This window comes from Cibotium barometz, chromosome 47, assembly GCF_041138505.1.
Source record: "Cibotium barometz isolate CiBa-2024 chromosome 47, ASM4113850v1, whole genome shotgun sequence".
In the NCBI taxonomy this organism is placed as follows: Eukaryota; Viridiplantae; Streptophyta; class Polypodiopsida; order Cyatheales; family Cibotiaceae; genus Cibotium; species Cibotium barometz.
Window position 1 is genome coordinate 29,224,803 of NC_141092.1, and position 24,694 is coordinate 29,249,496.

Below are 24,694 nucleotides of genomic sequence, written 5' to 3' on the forward strand. Positions count from 1 at the left end.
TCGGGCGTGACTTGTGCTAAAAAACCCATAAACTGGTTCGGCGACATGGCATATGGAGAGAAGGATGGAGAGTAAGCCGGTCTCTCATCTGGAGTACGGGACATGTTTCTACACACATAACAAAGCCCACATGGGCACTTGAATAAGAGCATACACATGAATAAGAGCACACATCTCACAATACACAACACACGCACATGTAACCAAGAGGAGAGGGGAGGGAGGGCAAAGAAGGAGGCGAACCTACTTGAGTGGTAAGGAGGTGGAGAAGAGCTTGGGAGAGCGAGAGAACCTGCAAAACAAAGAACACAAAAAAATAAAAACATTCATTATCTCTCAACACACACACACATATCTCACAACCAAGAGGAGAGAGGAGGGAGGGCAAAGAAGGAGGCAACTGCTTGAGTGGTAATGAAGTGAAGAAGAGCTTGGAAGAGAGAGAGAACATGCAAAACAAAGAACAAAGCAAAAAACAAAACCATTCATTATCCCTAATCACACACACACATCTCACAACCAAGAGGAGAGGGGAGGGAGGGCAAAGAAGGAGGCGAACCTGCTTGAGTGGTAAAGAAGTGGAGAAGACCTTGGGAGAGAGAGAACTTGCAAAACAAAGAAGAAAGCAAAAAAATAAGAAAATTATCCCTAATCACACACATAGACATTTTACAACACATGTACATGTAACCAAGAGTAGAGGGGAGTGAGGGAAAAGGAGGCATACCTGATGAGGTAGTAGAACGCATGCGCGCGAACAAAAACTTAAAAAAATCGAGGTTCTGTTTTACTATAAAAACCTGCATTGTCGATATATGCATCGAAATAACCATCAAAAAGGTCGTCGAAATCAGGGTGGAAAAAATCATCGAAACATTGGTCGAAAAAATGTGGAAATAAAAGTCAAAATCATAAATTTCCCACGCTTATTTCGACGGATGTTTTGACGTTTTTTTCCACCCTGATTTCGATGACCTTTTCCACAATTATTCCGATGACCTTTTTGACACTTATTTCGACGATCGCTTCTTTTCATTCAAATTCAAAATCTTTTCAGATCTTACGCACCCCCGACATTTCAAATTCCATATCACAGACTACCACCCTCCACAAATACTTAAGAGAGGATTTCCCTCAAAAAATAATCATTCGTTCCTATTGCAAATCAATATGGAAACCATGGACGATGCCACACCCTCAAATTTTGTTGATTTAGAGGAGAAGACACTTTGCCCATGTACTCGCTGTGCAAATACCAATTGGCTCGACGTCGACGAATTTGCAATGATCATACAAAAAATGGAGAATATTTTTGGTGGAGCGATTGGAACATCTAATTAGTGGCAATGCGTGCTTTAGGAGTGACAAACCAATGGATATCCGGCCTGAACAATGGAGACCAACAAGAGTAGCCACAAACGAGGTGATCCAACAACCCTAGGAACTTGAGGCGGATTCGCAGCAAATATTAGAACATGACATGTATGACATGATAAATGCCTTACACGATGGAATAGAAGAGCGTGGTTTGGAACACGAAGGGATAGAAAAAATCACAAGACATGTGGAATAAGCTTCCCAAGAAGAGAAAGAGCTACGTAGGCTTGCTCGTCTTCCACTATATCGTGGAGCACATGTGTCTGTTTTATGTGCTTGCCTATCCATATTAAACTTGCAATTGATGTGGAAAATAAATATTTGAAGAGGTGAAAATAGCAGTTGACTGTTTGCCAGATGCTGAGGAACTCTCCCCAGATCATGTGATGGTTGAGCATACACCACTAGCACCTATTAAACAACAAGAAGAACAAGAAGAAGACATAATAGTCAAGGAAGTAGGTGAGGCTCACACTGGATGAAGGTGTACGCATTGATCAAATACATCTTGAACGAGAAACAGACACTAGAGATAATCCAAAAGAAGAAGAGATTCAAGCTGAGTATGATCATGATGCATTGACAGCTCTCATGCTAGAGCTAGAAGAGGATGATGACATGGATGAATTACCTTCTACTACTACAAGACAAATGGCTCCACAAATTGACAACAATGATGGAGTATTTCTAGAAATAGATTTATTTGGAGCCATGGATCTCGCTGAGGACGAGCAAGTTGATGATGAACTTTAATTTCATTGTAAAACAAAGCACTTTCTTAATTGCACCTTAGTAATAAGGAGTACGAGCTAGCATTTGTCCTTCTTCAAAGAGCATGATGGCAGTTCTACCCTCCTCTATCCCTCGCCCCCCTCTCTCTCTCTCTCTCTCTCTCTCTTTCTCTCTCTCTCTCTCTCTCTCTCTCACATAGACATATATGCTTGCAAAGAGGTAGAAAGTGAAGGCTAAAACACACCCCACGGTGGGAACTAGCAAATATTATATATAAATTCAAATTTAAAAATAATAAATTTTTGACTGTTATTTCGACACATATTTCAATGCCTATTTCGATGCACATATCGAGGACACGACCAAGCGTGGAAAATAAGCATCGAAAAACAATGATTGTCTTGTAGTGGCCAGGGAAACTACAAAAAACTCTAAAGGCCACCTTTCGATGTTTTCAAAGGGACACTCACAAGATATTTCAAACATTTTTCCACTACAATTGCCACATTGCTAATACAACAACATCATGAGCTTCTGAGGGCGAGGTGTAGCATACCTAGCTTGGTGCAGTGGGTGGCAAGGGGCTGCTAGCCCTAGGAGGGGGGCCGACAGACCCCCTGCTCACCATCGCACTTAGCTAGGCAGGTATGCGGAGCCTCATCTGCAGAAGCTCATGATGTTGAACTATATAGGGAAACATAAGGGAAAAGGGGCCTCTTTCCCACCAGAGAAAACACCCAAAACTTCTTGTGATTGTGACATGGAGCAAGAGCTTTTGTGCTGACTTGACATAATCAAAAGTGGCCTGCCAAAAATGCCATACGATTGGACAAAAATAGAACATGGTTGGACAATGAAAAAGGCACCCCATACATACAAAATGGGGTATCCTAACTGACACATACACAGATTTGACTACTAGCAACCCTCTCAAATCAACAATGCGGCATCGAATTGAGGGAGTTGGCAAAGAGCTTTGGTGAAGTGGACTACTTGATTGTCCTCTATCTTGTAATAGCTGAGCATAATCACACCATCCACAATCTTCTCACCAACAAAGTCATATTGGATCTCAGTGTGCTTGGACCTATAATGAAGCGCCAGGTTCTAGACAACTCTTATTGTCACACAAGATGGTGCTAGGCTTCTTCTATAGGAAGCAGAGATCCTCCAGAAAATCCCAGAGCCACACCTCCTTACATGTACCCGTACATGTAGCTCTATACTTGGCCTCACATGTACCAGTCCGAATATGTTCGTCCCCTTTATTCAACTTCGTTGTTTACCCCCCTGGGCCGTGGGGGATAGAGAATGCCACAGTCTGGTGTCACCTCAGATATTGAACGATGCGCAATCCTGTCTGCCAATGTGACTTCACTAGTTCATGAAACCAGCCAACAACGCGACCAAGAAGCAAATATCCATTCGCCTGTTCAAAAGCCAAATCAAGGATCCTCATGAGCTGATACCTTCGTGTTTCAGCTCCATAGGAGTTGAAATGGGCTTGCAGACTTCCATCCCACCCAAATGCTTCCAAGAGATCCTTCACATACTACTGTTGGAAGACAACGATCCCTCTCTGAGTCTGCCACACAGCTCCAATCCTAAAAAGAAATGGTGTAAGTCCATGTCAGTCATCTCACTTTCTGCAAGGCAATGTTAGTGTTTGCAATGTGCTCTACATTGATGATGGTCTGAAACGAGCAAGTCATCTACATACAGGACTATCAACATGTTTGCTCTCTTCTTTTGGAAGATGTAGAGGTTTGGATCAAAGTAACCTTTTCAAACGATGAATGAATCTATATTGTCATCCAAGCGTTGGAAACCTGCATGAGTCGATACAAAGTCTCTTCAACCTATAAACCATGCCTTTTGATCCTTGGAGTTGGAAGCTTGGAGGTTGTTCCACATAAGCCTCCTCCCTAATATCGCTGTTGAGAAATGCAGACTTGACATCCATCTAGTAAATTTGTCATTTCTTCTGTCAAATTCACCTTGTGAGAGAGTGAAAGTTGTGAACTCATGGTAGTTATCCACAAGACTAAATAACCATCAGCTCCATTATTCATATTATGGACTAGATACCATGACATCCCCACTTACGTCATCAATGCCAGAACTTGGTATCGATGTATGCTCCCACACAAACAAGAAAAAGGAAGTTGATAATCATATGCACCACTGAAGATAGGAATGATTAACACAATATCAACTGGTTGCAACTCAGATGAAAAATTCACGATGTGAAATTTGCATGTCTACTAAATTCTAATAAAGCTTAAATGTATATCTAGATGAATCCAAGAACAAGCCCAAACTCAACTTATAAGAAAATGCAGGTTATAAACTCGTGGTAGTCATCCATAAGACTATATAGCCATCAGCTCCATCATGCATAGTATGGACTAGATACTATGACATCCACACTGAAGTCATCAATGCCCAATAGTTGGTGTAGAACTTGATATCAATATATCCTCCCACTCACATAAGAGCGTACATTCATACGAAGATATGTGTGTGGATGCAAGGTAGACTTAGTCATAATGAAGCCTTGCACTCTTGTTGCAACTGCCTCACCCCGAAGCTTCTTTGAAAGGCTTCTTTGTTTAAGCATTGTCCTAGGCATCTCCACCGCGATATGGTTCTACCTCTCCACCACACCATTCTCAGTTGGTGTACTTGTATTGGCAAGCTCTCACTTTATGCCATTCTTGTACAATATTGGACCATCTCATTGGAAGTAAACTACCCTCCTTTGTCAACACACACTGTTTTGACTAGTTGACTCGACTCCTTTTCCACAAGAGTCCACCAATCCTTAAAATGGGGAAAGCCCAAGTAAACTTGTTGTCGTATTACTCTACACCACCAAGAGACTTCCACCACATTGGCCCCAAAATTCAATGTGCACCAACTCCAATGGCTATCCTACTTCCCTCCTTCGAAAAAGACTCCCTGTGTTCTTTGCCTCTAACACATAAGCTACAACTACTTTACTTTGCCCTCTACCATTTGCTCACGAACGAGAAGCTCAATGTAAAGCATCATAGTTCAGGTGACCAAATCAGTCATGACATGGAGTCAAGGTAGAGGTTGTGCATGGACTACTCGCCCATCTACACATGTGAGGCATGGCTCGGGGATCTCATTAGTAGTTGTTGAGGTAGAGGTGGTGCATGGACTACTCGCCCATCTACACATGTGAGGCATGGCTCGGGGAGCTCATTAGTAGTTGTTGCAAGAGAAGAGAATCTTGTTGCAGACCTCAAGGAACCTAAGTACAACGAGGAGGGCAATGTGCTTATTGAGGGTGATTTTGGGGGTAATCTCTTAAGCAGGATAATTCTAGAGAGGTCATTTCTTCCCCTATCCATAATGATACCTCTCAAGACGAGTCATGACTAGATGGCCTCTCACTCTAGCCTCTCCATGATGTATCATCTAGACTTCTAGCTTTTCATTTTGTCACTCACTCTAGTCTTTTTTGCCCTCGTGCCTCGACATATTGTGCCATAAATGTAACAATTTACCCCCTTACTTCGCTCATTGTACTAGCTATGTTTTGATTTATGACTACTCTTAGATTTGGAGGTCACTAATTTTTTAGTAAATTTACACATCTTAAAAGTGAACCATACCTCTATCAAACTTTTTTCCCCATATTTACAAATCCCGATTTTGTTCCAAATTTTCAAACCGTTACTTTTGTACCTCACAACTATGGATCAACTAGAAGTGGATACGATGGAAGAGATCTTGGAGCCTCAGCAAATTGTGATGCATTTAGCAGCAAGTTTCAGAACTAAATTTTGAGTGCTTCTCAAAAACCATTAAAAATGCATTCAATTTAATCTGTCTTAAAAAATTAAGATCATTTTGCCAACTCTTGGAGGACAAACATTCATGGGTCGAGCAAATCATTCCATAAATATATAAGGTAACCTTAGCCTATGCATTTTCTCACGATTCATCAAGCACAAGTGTGTTTTCTCTCTCTTGTCTCTACTTGAAGAAGAAGAAGATCGCAAAAGAGGCCTTGCCCTCACTTCAACACCACAATCTACACGCGCTCACGCATACGAAAACGCAAACACACACACACACATTCACAATTTCAACAGAACTTAGCCTCACGCACATCAACATTTTCAGCAGCACCTTCATCAGCATTTTCAGCATTCCCGCAATCTCCTGCATTCCCGCGCAATTCCTGTAGAAGCCCACAAACAGTAGACATTGCCCCGGCATTGTCAAGCTGCGTAACATGTCTACATAATCAAGCATTTGTAGGCCAGGTAGCCTTTGGGTTACCATATACATCCCGCTCTCATTTTCGTAACATTCCCTCTATTTACGTTGCACAGTTACACTCATCAGCGACCATTCGGCTTACATGTGTTTGGTGAAGTTAATTTTCTTTACGAGTTCCCTTTATGTTGAAGTCTTCTTTAAGGTTATGGAAAAGTTTGGGTTGTGCTCACTTGTCATTAGAAGGGATCTCTCTCTCTATCGCTCGTAGTTTCTCTCTATGCCTTGAGTATTCAAGTAAAGTAATATCTCTGCTCATTACACATCTTTCGAGTGAAGGCTCAGTCACATTTCAGTGTTATCATTTATGGAATCAAGTTATACAATACTTATATATATATATATATATATACATAATACATTAGAAAGAAAATTGCCCACCCCTCCCCCCTCCTCCTCACACACACATACACATACATATCTTCTAATATTATATTATGTGCATGTGTAAGAGAGAGAATATACACACACACATATATATATTATGTGCATGTGTAAGAGAGACAATATACATACACACACATGTATATATATTTTATATGTATGTGTATCTATAGGTATGTAAGCATGTATATATAAATAGATTTATATACATATCGATGCACACACATGTATGTTCACACACACACACACACACACACAACACACAGACTCAAGTACATGATACGTGCACACGCATACAAACACACATACACACACTCGCATGCATGGACACATGTGTATGCGTGCGAGTGTGCCCACCCCTCACCCCTCCTCCTCATACACACACACACACATACATATGTTCTAATATGCCCCCACATGAGCGTTGTCGTGAAGTGTGCGGTACAGCCAGGAAAGTACGAAACTTCTAGCTGTGAGAGTGAATGTCAAATCCAACAAGGAAACTCACGCACAAAATTTCCCAAGGAGTATTGAACATCACTATTTCCAATGACAAATACATGTGTCGATTCACCTCAATACATCCTTGAATTCATCCCGATGATTGCACAAAATTGCATGAAATCCTTTGAACCATTCACATGTGGGCATAACAAAGCCTTCCCATATTTCCAATATACATGTGACCAGTTACATCCTTTTAATCCAGTGCCATCAAAAGTATTATTTCGAGATGCACTTTTATCACCTGAAAACCTGCCTTAATATTCTAACATCTCACAAGCAAAATAGCATGGCATATGTACCACATAATTCTGTAATTTTTGAAAGTTCCCTATCTTGCACTCTAAAGCCCAGTTAAATAGTATTTGAAATCAAAGCTTTTTGGTTCTCCCAAAGTATAAAAAAAAAACTTTACAAGACTTTATTCCAAAGCTTTTCGAAGGGAAATCCTTTTAAAAAAAAACTCGCTTATCTTTTTTTTAAAGAAAAGAACGAATTTCTGCTTTCGCTTCTTTTTCTTTAATCGCCACCCCACTGTAGACGTATGGACAGTATTACACGTAGCTTGAAGTTTTTTCCAAGACTTGTATCCTCTTATTACCCATCAATTCCTCTTCAATTTGAGACCCAGGACTTCAGGTACAGTCGCCGCCATCATGAAATTAAGAGCACTGGTCTTCGCTCCTTCTGGTTAGAATTTCTGCAGACTGGTTTTTTCCTCGCCCCACGAACTGGTTATTTCTCTCTAATTCCCGCAAGGAATGCGGCGTTGCTCGCCTTTTGCAGCATAATAGTCGGCCCTTCCCCGCTAAAAAGACTGCGCATGCCATTTTCTTAATATCCAGAATATTCTAATTACAAGGAAATCCTCCACGTATACTTACAAGGAAATCTTCCACGTATACTGCCACCCATAATGTATTGCTTCTAACCTTAACATTAAGGTTGAAATTCTCAATGCAAGGCATAACCTTAGCATTAAGGTTAAAGTTCTCAATGCAAAGCATTTCATTTAATTCTATTCCCCGGCATTCAACAATTTCTTCGGCACTGCAATGTCTATTACTCTTGATGTCTCCGTAGTGTATAAATCATCATATTGGCCATGTGATTTATAGACTCCCCAATTGTTCATTCAAGTATTTTCCCATATCTTCATAAATACATTCCTTTGTGCATTGAGATACCCTCATGTTTGCATTCCATAAGATTCACTGATTTGACCCAATCGATACCATTTAGCAGAACCATCACCCTCCACACTCATATACAAAAACTCCTAGATTTGACTCAGCCTCAGCTTGTCTTATTGAACCTTATATACAATATGAACATATGTACATGTCATCATATAATGACTCGTCATGGCACATAACCTCATGCATCTGGATGTGTATTTGACGGCCTCACATGCACGGTTTCACATCATAGACGTGCCATGGCACGACATCCACCCCCTCTAAACCTGCACATCCTCTGGTATGTGCCAAATCATCATCAAGGTCCACATATAACTGGATGTCGTCTTCATCTTCTGCAGTTCCAGGAAGATCATCCTCTTCCTCTTCAACCATATCCATACTTCCACTGTCAAGCTTCTCATCCTAAATCTCTTGTGAATCAAAAGGATCACCATCATGCCTTCTTTTAAATATCTTGATTCTTTTGCCAGCCACAAGATTCTTTACTTCTATTCCATCAAGCTCACACAGAGTATACCTGGCATTTCCATGCACATGCTTGACAATGTAAGGGCCAAACCATCTTTTTGCAAATTTTCTTTGAACAGTGAATTGGTTGTCAAGGCTACTATCATACATTAGAACCCAATCACCTTCTTCAATAGGTTTTGGCCGGAGTCTGTGTCTACTATCAAATCTTTCTTTATTTTTCAGCCTTGCATCTTTCAAGCGAGCTTTAGCAAGCTCTACATCTTCAGGCCTCCTCTCCAACTGTCTTATTCGCAATGCAAGGAGGTCATCTCTGCTCAATCCTTCCACCCAGGGCAATACATTCCAAGTTAGAATTACTTCTTCAACTGGCATCACTGGCTTCTGACCATACATTAATTCTACAGGCATGTATCCTGTCACTGAGCTATGAGTTGTACGGTCAGCCCACAAGGCATATGGTAGCAGCTTTGGCCACTCTCTCATCCTTTCTCTGCATGCCTTAGCCAAAGCTTTAATGATTGGAGGATGTCCTCGCTCACTTTTCCCATTGCCCTCAGGATTGTAAGCACATGTTAGAGACAGTTTGATACCAATTCTAGAGAAGAATTCCCTTGCTTCTTCAACATCTAGCTCACCCCTATCAGCTGTTATTTTCCCAACACAACCATATCGGCAGATCACATCTTCCAAGAGAAATTTGCATACTGTTTCCGTACTCTTTGTTCTAAGAGCACGCTGTCGTGACGTGGGCGGTGTCGCTGGGAACACACTGGGTGTCTGGCTGTGAGAGTTACATCCAAAATCCCGCAAGGAAACAAAACAGTTAGCTCTTCAAGAGACATCACCTCATGGTATTCACATGAAAGATACACATGGCCATCATGGAGCATCAGAGGCTCAACATCCAACAAAACTATAAAATCAAGGCCAACATAGTCACCTCATATACATGACCAAACCAATCATCATATGGTTCCAAAATCCAAGAAAAACCAAAACATTGTGGCCCTTTGATCTCTCTATTGATGATAAGTCAAGCCTGCTCCCATGGTTGCTAATGCATTATCAAGCAGCAGCGTGTTTGGTACATATGCCTTATAGCAACGAGCAAACCAAATCTTGTACATTCCATTGTCTAGGCAAACAACACCATCATCCGGCATAGCTCTCCTCAATAAGCTTGACTCCTGGTGGAGATAGAAAGAGGCATTCATGTAGGAGTTTAAGATAATCGTCAGCTTTTGTTACACGATACCCTTTAGCTCCATAGCTTCTAGCATACTCCACAAGTCTGGGTTGGACAAGTCAAGTCCAAATTTGTCAAAGCCTGCATGGTTTTGCTTCCATTTGATCATCCCATAAGCATTGTCATTCAAGACCAGAACAGTCAGATTTAGCTGCAAGCGGACCGCTGTCTCCATCTCCTGAGAATTCATCATAAAGCCACCATCACCACAAGCAGCAACCACCTTTTTTTTTTGAGGATAAAGCAAAGAGACTGCGATTGCAGATGGCAGCCGCTACCCCTTCTCACCAGCGGCCTTCAGTGCCTCACACCCCGTTCACGTGCCCAGCGGCTCCTTTCAGCGCCTGTTACACTGCCTCGATCACCCTCGCCAGCCACCTCGACCAGCTACTCCAGTCACCAGCCTACTGGTGTCCTCTCCAAGTCGCCCTCAGCTTTTCACCAGCAGCCTTGCGCCTTCATCCCTTTTTTGCTTGTCAGACACGCGCCACATCTTTCCCCCCTTTCCCATCGTCTGCTCTGCGGCTACCTCTGTAATTGCACCAGAGAGTTCCCCTTCTACGGCCGTTGCCCAGTCAGCTGCGCATCACCCACGCCAACCTTCTGGAGGCCCTTTGCTGGCGATAGCGCAAACAGCCATGTGGCCCCTTTTTTAGGTTGGCCACCTTATATATATATATATATATATATTTATTTGGCTACACAATGCTTTCACACCAAATCTTTTGACCATTACTTTCCTAATTGCCCATGCTTTCACACATTCTCAAACACAACCTTCAGTGCCCATTGTATTTTGACGTGCCCACACATATCAAACGGTCGCGCACACATACGAGCTACCAAGCAGCTGATCTCACCTCCAGTGAACCTTACTCCAGACAGGCTTGTAACAAGCTCAACACCAAACCATTTCACCTATACACCTGGCGACGCCCTCAAAAACAAAACCCTCCACACGCCATACATCCCATATGTACACAGCCACTTAATCCCATGCATCTGGATTTGCATTTGATGGCCTCACATGCATGGTTTCACACCATAGACGTGCTGTGGCACGACATCCACCCCCTCTAAACCTGCACATCCTCTGGTATGTGCCACACAGGTCCTGTATCTTAGCAATCACATCTGAATGGTTCTGCTTTCCCACCTGGATCAAATACCAATCGTTTTTGGCATATGTGGCATATTCTTTGCTCATATGAAACCCTATCCTCACTTAGATTCTCTGCATATGCATAATTATCCTCATCATTCAAAGTGGGATGTTCTTCAAAATGATTTGCTTCAAAAATTTCCTCAGGCCATGTTTGAAGCCTTTGCACCACATATTGTATGGCCACACCAAGTAACAACTGCATTAATAGCATGGAACACACACTTTGTAACATCCCATCCAAATCTACCTTGCTCGGATCCAACTCACCCACTGACAAACATTCATTCTTCTCTTCCAAAGACGGAAAAGCATCAACACATACAAAGTCCAGCAAGGCATCATCGAGAATAGCCTCCAGATCTGAATCAATCTCATCACAATCATTTGGCTTACATAACACCTGCACATCCTCACTTGCAACCAACAGTTGACTAGCATCAAGCATAGAAGAGTCCAAAGCTGATGGGGATCTATCATATACCATGAAATCATCCAATGCATCATCTAAGATAGCATCCAATCCAGGATCAATCACATTGAAGCCATTATCATCTTGCAATCCTACATGTTGATTATCATGAATATTCATACCCCCATTTGGTTGCTCATATGCAGCCTCTTGAGGCTCTGTGACCACACTTTGCATATCATGCATGTTATCTCCCAGTTTTTCTTGATACCTGTCTGCAGATGGGCTTAGAATTATGGGTCCCTCACCCAAGTACCCTTGAATCTGTATATCATTGAACCCTGCATGATCCAAAAAGACAGATTCAATTTCCCTCTCCAAATCATCATCATAAACAGGCTTCCAAGCTCGAGATTGTTGCTCACAAATGTGGTTGCAAAGTAACCCTGACACTGATGACATAGCATCACCCTGTTTATTGTTGGAACACCCTGTTAGCATTCCAGAATAACCCAAATCCAAAGAACCTTGGCAACCAGCTTCAGAAACAACATCACTGTTGGAATCACCCATATCACTCACCCCCTCTAAATCAATCACACATACTTGTGGCCCGTCTGCATATTCATGTACATCATCCTGCTTATAAGCATCATAACCAGATAAGAATGCAGTAATGATAGCATCTTCTTCTTGTCTTAGATCTTCAAACTCTGCAATCATGCTTTCAGCAAGAAGCATTGGTTCCTGCTGTTCTTCACACATATGATACGACACCTGAGGAATACCCTTCGAAACACCTGTCCTGAAGCTCTCTGAATCAAGTGTCTCCTCAAGCATAGGCATACATACATCATGTGGTATGATCATAGGACCCTGTATGTCTGCACCCTCAGAAAACAGATTATACTTGCACAGTTCACCCATTGCATCTTTATGAGGCTGTAGCAAAGCATCCCTTTTTGCACTGTGAAGGCCTTGTTGCTCACTAATGGCTTTTTGCAGTCCCAATTTAGCATAAACAGCCTCCACAATCTCTGTATCAGCCTTGAATAGCAATTGATTGTCCTCCATAAGACATGCATCGACAACCACTTCTAAATTTGCTCGGATTGTTGCTGGAACACTATCACAGCTCACATTATACCTGGAACTCGCATAAACAAGTGCATCTGCAAAATCACTCCATCGTTTGGAGTGATACTCTGCTAGCTCCAGCACTTCATCTTTTAAATCAGGACTTACAAGGTATGCAAAAGATGCAATCATCATGTTTTCAGGAACCCCTTGATTCTTCATCTCTGTCTCATAACACCTTAGTAGCTTTCTGGATCGTAACCATCAAATATATTGACCCTGTCATATACCAATTGCATCACAATTTCCACTGCTTCCTGAATTTGCTTTTCTTCTTCAATCTTCCTGAACCGCTCTTCAAGCTCTTTCATCTCTGCATATAAATGCTCCATTTTGTACTCTCACCCCAGCGGTTTCACGTCGGGTTCACCAAAGCTGTCGTGACGTGGGCGGTGTCGCTGGGAACACACTGGGTGTCTGGCTGTGAGAGTTACATCCAAAATCCCACAAGGAAACAAAACAGTTAGCTCTTCAAGAGAAATCACCTCATGGTATTCACATGAAAGATACACATGGCCATCATGGAGCATCAGAGGCTCAACATCCAACAAAACTATAAAATCAAGGCCAACATAGTCACCTCATATACATGACCAAACCAATCATCATATGGTTCCAAAATCCAAGAAAAACCAAAACATTGTGGCCCTTTGATCTCTCTATTGATGATAAGTCAAGCCTGCTCCCATGGTTGCTAATGCATTATCAAGCAGCAGCGTGTTTGGTACATATGCCTTATAGCAACGAGCAAACCAAATCTTGTACATTCCATTGTCTAGGCAAACAACACCATCATCCGGCATAGCTCTCCTCAATAAGCTTGACTCCTGGTGGAGATAGAAAGAGGCATTCATGTAGGAGTTTAAGATAATCGTCAGCTTTTGTTACACGATACCCTTTAGCTCCATAGATTCTAGCATACTCCACAAGTCTGGGTTGGACAAGTCAAGTCCAAATTTGTCAAAGCCTGCATGGTTTTGCTTCCATTTGATCATCCCATAAGCATTGTCATTCAAGACCAGAACAGTCAGATTTAGCTGCAAGCGGACCGCTGTCTCCATCTCCTGAGAATTCATCATAAAGCCACCATCACCACAAGCAGCAACCACCTTTTTTTTTTGAGGATAAAGCAAAGAGACTGCGATTGCAGATGGCAGCCGCTACCCCTTCTCACCAGCGGCCTTCAGTGCCTCACACCCCGTTCACGTGCCCAGCGGCTCCTTTCAGCGCCTGTTACACTGCCTCGATCACCCTCGCCAGCCACCTCGACCAGCTACTCCAGTCACCAGCCTACTGGTGTCCTCTCCAAGTCGCCCTCAGCTTTTCACCAGCAGCCTTGCGCCTTCATCCCTTTTTTGCTTGTCAGACACGCGCCACATCTTTCCCCCCTTTCCCATCGTCTGCTCTGCGGCTACCTCTGTAATTGCACCAGAGAGTTCCCCTTCTACGGCCGTTGCCCAGTCAGCTGCGCATCACCCACGCCAACCTTCTGGAGGCCCTTTGCTGGCGATAGGGCAAACAGCCATGTGGCCCCTTTTTTAGGTTGGCCACCTTATATATATATATATATATATATTTATTTGGCTACACAATGCTTTCACACCAAATCTTTTGACCATTACTTTCCTAATTGCCCATGCTTTCACACATTCTCAAACACAACCTTCAGTGCCCATTGTATTTTGACGTGCCCACACATATCAAACGGTCGCGCACACATACGAGCTACCAAGCAGCTGATCTCACCTCCAGTGAACCTTACTCCAGACAGGCTTGTAACAAGCTCAACACCAAACCATTTCACCTATACACCTGGCGACGCCCTCAAAAACAAAACCCTCCACACGCCATACATCCCATATGTACACAGCCACTTAATCCCATGCATCTGGATTTGCATTTGATGGCCTCACATGCATGGTTTCACACCATAGACGTGCTGTGGCACGACAACGCCCTTCTACCTGATTTGTCAAATCTTCTCTTGCAAGTGCTATATACCGCATCTGCCAAATTCCCAAAGGCATTGTAACTAGATCCACTACCCATTTGTAGTGCATGGCAGGTGGGTAGGTTGGTTGCAAGCCATCACGATGCCGCACATTTGAGTACATTTGGCATACTATGCATGTTTCCACATATTGGGAAATATCCTTGTACATTCCTCTCCACCAATATTTTTCCTTTATTTTGGTAAAGGTGGCCCACACACTTCTATGCCCAGCCCAGAGACTCTCATGGAATTCTTTCACAAGCTTTCCTTGAGTCTCTTTATTACATATGACTCTCTGTGGCATAGCATTCCTCTGTTTAGGATGCTTCCAGAGATACCCATCCTTTAGAAAGTAACCATATGCTTTTCTGCGGATCCTCTTAAATTCTGAGTCAGACCAATTTTCTTGCCTTGTCAGAGTACTCAAATATTGACCAATAAGCAACCAATCTCCTTCATATATTTCCTCAATAAAAGACTCAAGTGCATTTGATAGGCAAATATGATCCCCCTTTGCATATGCTGTAGTATAGAACTTTGTACCCACATCATCAATGTCACTAATCATCTCTTTCTCATCTTCATACCTGGCTCTTGATAGCATATCTGCCAACTGGATTATCTTTTCCCGCAATATGCTCAAACTCAGGATTTAGTGACTTGATATAAGCAATCCACCTAAGCATAGCAATATCTGGAGTGGTACAACTTGCTATCATCCCAAGAAGTGGCAAGCAATCAGTCTCCACAAGTACAGATGCCCCAATAAGATATTCTTTTTCACATTTTAGAGCAGTGACTATCCCCCATAATTCTCTCTTGATCTGTGGATACTTTCGTTGCCGAAAGCTTAATACCTTTGCTCCAAATCTAATTACATACCTATGATCATCCTCATCATCTTGCCCTACTGCCCATCCTATCCCAGTAGGACTAGTATCAACTGTAACAATCACAGGCCTGCCACACTCATAATCTGCCTTTCTCAAAATGGGTGATGATTGGAGCAAATATTTCAGCTTCCGCATAGCTTTAATATGTACTGCACTCCACAGAAATTTTTGATTTTTCCTCAAAAGTTGATAAAGAGGATCTGCTACATGTGCATAATGTGGGATCCAAATAACATAAAAGATACATGCTCCAAGAAATCTCCTCAGCTCTGTAACATTAATGCATGTCTCTTTCATTCTTTGTATTGCATCTATTTTGGCTAGACAAGGACGGCGTCCACTAGTACTACAAAGATGTCCCACTATTAGCACTTCACCAACCCCAAACACTGATTTCTGCCCAGATAAAGTAAGATTCACTTCTTCAAGCCTGGATAGAATCATGTCACAATCCTTTATATGATTTGCCACAAACTTGCGGCACCCTTTTGAATCCAAATCCCCATCTTTGTCTTTCTCATCACAGCCCTTTATTGGCACGTCATCCAGAAATGGCATAGTTTTTTGTGGTATGAAGTCTCGTAAGACTTTATTCATTCCATTCATCATATGTGCCACTGAGTTAGTGGCTCCCTGTGGTAAGGTACACATCCTTACTAATCCCAAAGGAGTTCTCATTGTGGTCAAGTCCCTGCTTTGTATATCCAGCTGGAACTGATCATATCCCGAATACAGATCACCCATAGAGTATATAGCTTTCCCTGCAAATGCTTCTGCAAACTCATCCACAATTGGACCTGCTCCCACATTCCTGATTGTGACTTTGTTTACAGGTTGCATGTCTTGAATAAAGCGCAATGTCCCATTTTTCTTTGGTACAGTAAACCATCTGTTGGAATATGGGGCACATGAAGGCTCCAAGATTCCCATCCTGATCTTTTCCTTTAGTAATTCCATCAACTTTGGCAAGAGAGCCTTTGGTACTGGAATTGGCCGCCGCAGGTTCCAGGGCACATGTGGAACAGTAAAGATCACCATTGGTGCTGTTACACTTGGATCAACACAACCTATCTCATGTGGCTGAAAGGCAAAAGCTTTCCCATGTTTTACAAGCATCTCCTCAAAGCATTCCCTTTCAACTGGCAACAGAAAATCCTTCTCACCAATCTTCAGCTCTTCCAGAGTTTCTTGAGTAAATTTATGCCCAATTTTCTTCGGATCTCTAAGATTTGGCTGCATAGAAGCTTCATCTATCTTCTCCTTGCTTCCCGGTGGCAAGGGCAAGGCAACTGGTTTCACCTTCTTTGCAACCGTTTTGTACTTTGTATCAACATGAGCATCCATCTCACAATTTATGTTTTTACATTCCACCTCCTCAAATTTCTGGATTATATCATACATCTCTACAGATGACACCTTTATCATTTCATTTCCACCCTGTAAACATGCTCTTCCCATATCAAAAAGCACATCCATAGTATCTATAAATGACACCTCATCAAGCACCCCTGAAATAAACTCATTCTTCTCCAAAAGACCACACTGCTCAAAACTTTTTTGTTCATTTTGTATATGTTTTTGCATGCCACGCTTTAAATCCTTGCTTTTTACAAAAACCAGTGACCCATAGCTGGAGAATCCCTGAAAATTTGCTGAAAAACTATTAACATTGATTGAGTCCTGCGAGAACTCATTTTCCCTTGTACCATTGGAATCCCGCTTTACAATGGCACCTGGCCAAAATCCCTCATCTCCCTGTAATTCATGAACTCTCTGTTTATCTTTGGGAGTGACTGTGCCCGAAGAGATTCACGATTCCTTTCATGATTAATGCAAACTGTCAAAAACTGAACAGCTTTTTTGCCATCTTTACTCCTTATTCTTGCATAAGCTGAACCATCATCCAAAACCTTTGTTTCCATCCTTACAGCTGTAATGTAGGGTTGCCCAAGAATGAGGGGATACGATGACATCTCCTGAACAAAGAAATTCTGATCATCCTTCACATCCCCTATAGTTACCCTTACATTTGGACATGCTGCATAAAGCTCTCCAGATGAATTATTAGCTGCTTTAATCATCCACCCATGATCCACATCCATTGGCCACTTACATTTGTTGTAGAGATTTTTAGCCATAAGATTTATTTCAGACCCATGATCAATTAGAGCGACATATGGCTCTTCCAAATCACCTATCTTGACAAGGGTTTCAGTGGTTGCTCTTGCCCAATGGCTCTTGGAGTAATGGCTCTTTGTAAGAACTTCTTTTTCATCATCCTCTTCCACAAAGCGCACTTGTCGTGCCCCATCAGCAGAGTGATTACATTCCACCACATTTTCTCTCTCTTCCTTTTTCTGTACCTGTACTCCATGAGTCTTGGAAGTGCTTGCCTCCCCTTGTGATGGAATAGATTCAATTATGGACTGCCTTTTTCTTCGTATAATATCAATTATCTCATCATGAAATTCTTTCTTTGCAATTCCCAAGACTTCCCCTAGTGTGAATTCCACCCTGCTGTTTAGAATCCTTTCTTCAAGTACCTTTTTGAGATCTGTTGCAACTTCAATATCAGATTGAAGCTTGTAGAGTGGACTTTTCCCTTTACCCTTCTCCTTCATTTTTGCTGGCACTTCTTCCATTGAAACATCATGTGGAGGTCTGCTATGCTGTGGAGGCATATGTGATGGCTCAGGATCCTTCTTTTCACTTCCAGGTGTAACTCTTTTTGATGGCCCTCCTTCCTCATTTTCCCTTTTTCGCTTCTCCTCTACCTGTGCCTCATTATTTTGGCATTTGGCAATATAGGCATGAATGGATAAAGAATCCACAGGCTCCTCCCAGCCAGTCTCAAGACGTATACAATCACCTGCCTCATGCAAAGCTTGCTTTGACACTTTCTTTGATGCAATTAATTCCATTGTTGATGGCCAAAAATTCTCATTCTCATAATCCTCATCATTCTCAAATCCCTGCTTTAATTGACCAACCTTTAATCCATAGGTTGCCGCCTCAACCATAGAAATGGCATGACTAGCAGCCATATCCTCTACCAGCTTTTTCATCCCTCCTTTCCCAAAGTTTGTACTCAATGGAAGACCAGTCTCTGTAAGATGGATTTTCCCATCTTTGAAAAACACAAGTTGATTTTTAAGAGCTTCTTTATAGCTAGTACAATCCTTCTTTGCATGCTCTGGATCATCACACCATATGCATCTATATGTAAACCCTTCTTTGCTTTGAGGCCTTTGCATAGAAGCCTGCCCCAATGGTAGACCCTTTTCTTCAATCCTGGACATCTTCAATTTTAAGTCACGCATACCCTTGATAAGCTCATCCATCGGCCCATCTATCTTAGGAATTGTAGCAGCTGGTTTGGATAGATTCTCAGGGGTAACAGCAGTTATTGGGGTTGCAGAGCCCATCACCATTTTATCCCTCCTCCGCTGCCGCTTTGCTAACATAGTGACTGCATCCTCAACATCATTCCAATCACTCTTTAATCCCTGCTCTGTATTCTTATCCTCAAGGAGGATTTCCAATTTCTCCTGGAGATCTTTCCCAGCTGCTTGCAAGAAGAGCTCTGTTTTTTCTCTATCCAAAGTTGCACGCTCTATCCTTGACAAACTGGGCATAACGCTTCTCAAACTCTCTTAGCAATTCTGTGGCAGAAATTCCCATTTTAGATTTTGTGACCCATTCCAAGAAAGTTCGTTTGGTCACTCACTCAGAATCCTCCATGAAATATTCATCCTTTAAAGCAAGCTTGAACTCTTCCCAATTCCTGCCACCCTGTGCTATCTGCAATCCTTTTATGCGCTCTCTTATTTCAGGAACGCATACCAGCTCGAAACTTCGAACCATATCCTCCTCAGTCACCCTGTTTAGCTCCATCTCCTTTATATAATTGCGCAGGTACTTTGTAATGTCCTTCCCATCAAATTGATCCACCTTTTTCACAATTGATTGTAATGCCTTGGTCGTGGAAATCTGTCCCCTCTCAGCAGCTTGTTGCTGTTGCATGTACATGGTAAACATTTGGAACATCTGCATAACTCCGGGGTCAAAATGAACCCCCTAACCCTCAGAATTCTCAGCCATAGCTTCCCTGTATATTTCACCACACTCTCACCCCAGCAGTTTCACGTCGGGTTCACCAAAGTTGTCGTGACGTGTGCGGTCTAGCCGGGAACACACTGGGTGTCTGGCTGTGAGAGTTACATCCAAAATCCCAGTAAAGAAACACAACATATAATTCTTCAAGGGGCATCACATTTATATAAACATCATCACAATAAAAAAAAAACCATGAGCAAAGAGAGCTCATAATCCCATAAACACCTTAAACCATAGCCAACAGGCCCACAGAAACCTGTCACCTTCACTATTCACAGGCTTCCTAAAAAGACATAGATGATCATGGTCTTCCTCAGCAAACTGAGGACAAATCCAATGAACATGAGCATCAATTCCTCTTGCAGTCTAAATAAGTCCCTCTACTCAAATAGCTTCGGTGCTCACCCCAACGATCATTCCACATGTGACACAGTCCATTATATCTGGGTTTCCAGCCTTTCCAATACCACAGATAATGTGATCCTTGATTCCAATATCTGCTTTGTATATGGACGTGTAGTCAATAACTACCACGATTGTGATAACAGTGTCAAGGACTGCGTGTGCACCATATCCACTTGCTTGGCCCATGCCATCACGCAAAACCTTTCCTCCTCCGAACTTGCATTCAATACCATACAAAGTGTAATCCTTCTCTACTTCAGCATACAATTGTGTGTCACCAAGACGTATCTTGTCACCAGTTGTAGGTCCAAAAATATTTGCATACTCTTCCCGTGATACTTTTGGTGTAACACACTTGTGTTTACCTACAACACCAGAGACAGCATTGGGCTGTGGAACATGCCGGAATCCCCTCTTGTTTATCTGGTCCATTAATTCTGCCAAGTTTGATCCCTTGACACCACATGAAATGTTATTTCCTCCTTTAATAGTCTTGCTGCCACCAATTTCCACAAGAGTCACAGTCTTGGGCTCCCCTGGCTCAAAACGCACTGCAGTGCCCGGCAGGATGTTCAAACGCATTCCAAAAGCTTTTTCTCTATCAAACTCAAGATAAGGGTTTGTTTCGATGAAATGGTAATGACTTCCCACCTGAATTGGACGGTCTGCCTTGTTGCAGACACTGAGAATGACAGCTTCACGGTCACAGTTAAGGACAATCTCACCCTTTTTTGACAATGACTTGGCCAGGTGCACTTTCTTCTTGAAGTTCAGGAAACCTATCAAGACTTGGAACTGGAAGAAATGAGCCCAAATAAAGATCTCCATCTTCTCTCACAATAGGATGATGGATTATTACAAGTTTAGTGCCATCTGCAAAAGTGCCTTCAACCTGAACTTGGTCAACAAGATGAACTACCGCAGGTAAGACTTGTCGCCTGCCCAAGAAGTGCCACCTACTTGAATCAATTTGAGATGAGGTCTTCCGCTTCCGAGGCCCCTTCCCCGAGGGCCCCCCCCCATCCACACACAGCTACCCTCTGTACATTCTACAGAGAGCCCCCTTTTTTTTTCGAAAAGCTCCCTGCTTATCCTTCCATACCCTTTCGAAGCGCCCCCCCCCAACTCAGGTTATTTCTGGATCCTGCCGGCAAATCGAGCCTCTCCACACCTTTTTCAGCTGAAAACACGTTTATTCCGTTTTGGAATTCCACACTGCCTTCATTTTTCTCCCATTTTTCTTGGATTGATAAGTATCACATTCTTTATGGCTCCTTTACACCATATCTTTGCTTAGGGGCTGTTCCCATGCATAACATCAAAAAGACTCATTTGGCCTCATTTAACATTTGCTATCCCCGCATTATTTTCACTGCCATCAATACTCATTTAGTCAGGACCATGGCCATGACCTTGACTAATCATACTGCCTTCATGCCCATGCATCTGAGTTCATATGGGATGGTCTGTGAGCTTCTTTCACTACATGGATGTGCCACAGCACGACAGCGTCCTTCCCCATCTAGCGCCAGAGGCACTCCATGCTCTCGATCATCTTGCGACGTTTCGACACACACCCCACACCCAATGGGAAAAAATATTATATAATTGTCAATGGCAATTTGGCTTTGGATGATGTCGGGCAAGAGATGAAGAGCCGCATTCCGCAAGCTTTGCTACATTGTCTTTGCTATAATGACTTTATGGCCAAAGTTGGATAAAACTAAGAAAGATAGAGTCATTAATCAAATCAAGGATGAGTACAAGCTGGCCATCGGTAGTGATGTCATCCCCATAAGTTCGATAAAGGACCACATGGTGGACGTCATGAAACATTGGCGGGTAGATGTGACTAGGAGAGTGAAGGCAGGGGGTGAGAAGCCTTGGTACATTAGCACGAAGGATTGGAATGAGGAGAAGGAAAAGTATGCAAGAAATCCCCAACACTACAAGCAACAAGAGGATGTGGCGAATGCACGAATGGAGAGCGTAGAAAGCTCTCACCTTGGAAGTGGCCGTTGGGATGCATTCCATGTCTACTTTGTAAGTATCAATGCTTATCTTGTATGTTTCATTTGATGTTATGTCTACTTTGTAAGTATCAACGCTTTATCTTGTTATTTTGGTACTTTTAGAATCAAGTGGTTGGTCGGCCGGCACAACGAGAGAAGAGGAGGACATTGCTGGCCACCAAAAATGTACTTTCTTTTGGAGAAGCTTGAGCGAGATGGAGCCAACCTCGATTGGGGGCATATTACACATATGATAAGTGTGGCCAGCCTTAACCTTATGATTTGTATACTTGCTTTGCCATGTCATGTTAGATCATTGTTTTGTATACAAAAAAAAGTGTCTTGTATAGTTTTTGCAGGCACCAGTACCTGACCCTGAGTGAGGGCTCTGCATAGAAAGTCAATATTAGGTAATTTGGAAAAAATCTCACATTTTGGGATTCAATTACTCCATATAGTTTTGGACATATCTTAAACATACTAACTCCAAATTTGTCGAAGATTATAGATTTAGATTCTACTCTTCAAGATCTTTCCAATGATATGTCACATGAGGGGGTTTTGATAAACTTTTGGACAAGTTCACCATGCTCCCATTTTTCAAATGGGAATGGGATTTTTCCCAAATTATCCAATATGGTGTTTAGAGTGGCCCTGCCCATTTCTTTCCTCTTGTACATACATATTTTGGTCAGCTCACATCTTTGTTTGAGCTTGTATAGCTTGTATGCAACTACTTTATACAATTTGAGCTTGTATAGCTTGTATGCAACTACTTTATACAATTTTGGTCATCGAGTATAAAAAGCATTTTGGTTTTCCATACGATACTATGTCGGCTCATCTCGTCAGAGCTTGTAATATGTCTTTGATATGTAAATTTTACATCTTGCAATATAATTTAGCCATTGTTTGCACTTGTGTGCAATGTACATACTTTGTAATGTCAAAAACGTTATGGCACTCCAACTTTTCCAACAAATTTGCTTCATTATTCACATCAGAGTACAGTTGACTTTGGTACTCTCTATAAGTTTGGCATAATGGTACATCCAGCTACAAGACTGTAGCTGGATGCACCATTATGCCAAAAAAAAAATTATACCTGCACGCGTCGAAAGTCTTCTGCATCCGTTGAAAAAAACATCGAAAGTTTTCTACATCCGTCAAAATAATTGTCGTAACTTCCAGTCGAAATAATCATCGATATGGCAGTTGAAATAGGCATCGAAAAGTCCATTTGAAATAAGAGTGGGAAAACATGTTTATTTCGACGCATGTTTTGACGGATATATCGATGCATATATCGATTGTTTCTATTTGGACGCTTATTTCCATGCGTATTTCAATGCTTTTTTGGGGATTTTGAGCTTAGTTCTAAAGCGTCGAAAAAGGCGTGGATAATGGCCCCCGCCTCTTTTAGTGCATCTTTTTGAATTCATCCCTAGATATATATAGATCTTCAATGATTTAGTATCGGGAAAGAGTCCATATGAATCCTACCTTGGTAAGAAGCCTAATGTTTCACATATTCGGGTGTTTGGATGTGATGTCTATGTACATGTGCCAAAGACTCGGAGTAGAAATTTGGACTCCCAAGTCCAAGAAGTGCTTCCATTAATAGTAGTAGTTGATCCGTAGCAGCATACGTTGAGAGATGTCTTTGAGGAACCAAATGAGGTGTTTCACGAAACCAATGAATATGAAGAAGATTTGCACATGAGCATGACAATGTTGTGCCAAAAGACCAGGAAATAGGTCTGGCATGCCAGGAAGTAAGTAGAGAGCATGAGCATGATGATGTTGTGCTAGAAGACCAGAAAACATGTTGAGAGTTTAGGACTCCTCCACATCGAGAGACTCTAGTGTGCAGGGATTCCTCACGAATGGATTCAAGAGGACGGCCCTAGGCGATCATATTGGTATAGGAAAAGGAATAACCAGGAGAGTACTTGCAAGTGAATTATGGCCTTTTGTATAAAGCCATGCAAAAACGAGAGCCAACCAATGTTGGAGATTCCCTCATACAAGAAAAGTGGAAGTAAGCAATGCAAGCGGAGATTGATGCTACTAAGAAAATAGTACGTGGGAACTTGTTCCCAAACCACAGAAGCAGAAGGTGATTGGAGTTAAGTGGGGTTTTAAGACCAATTGTCATAGTGATGTCTCTTAAAATAAACACAAAGCTAGACTTGTAGTCAAGGGGTATGCTCAAAGAGCCAACATCGACTTTGAAGACACCTTTGCACCTACAACGCGGATGACCACCATTCGAATAGTTCTTGCGGATGACAAATTTACTAAATGGATGTCAATTCTACATTTCTGAATGGT

General features: G+C 42.1%; 1 pseudogene; it reads right to left on the minus strand.

The window, feature by feature from the left end:
- Window positions 1–20,164: 20,164 nt before the first annotated feature.
- LOC147611565 (urease pseudogene) lies at window positions 20,165–21,176 on the minus strand (annotated as a pseudogene).
- Window positions 21,177–24,694: the final 3,518 nt, after the last annotated feature.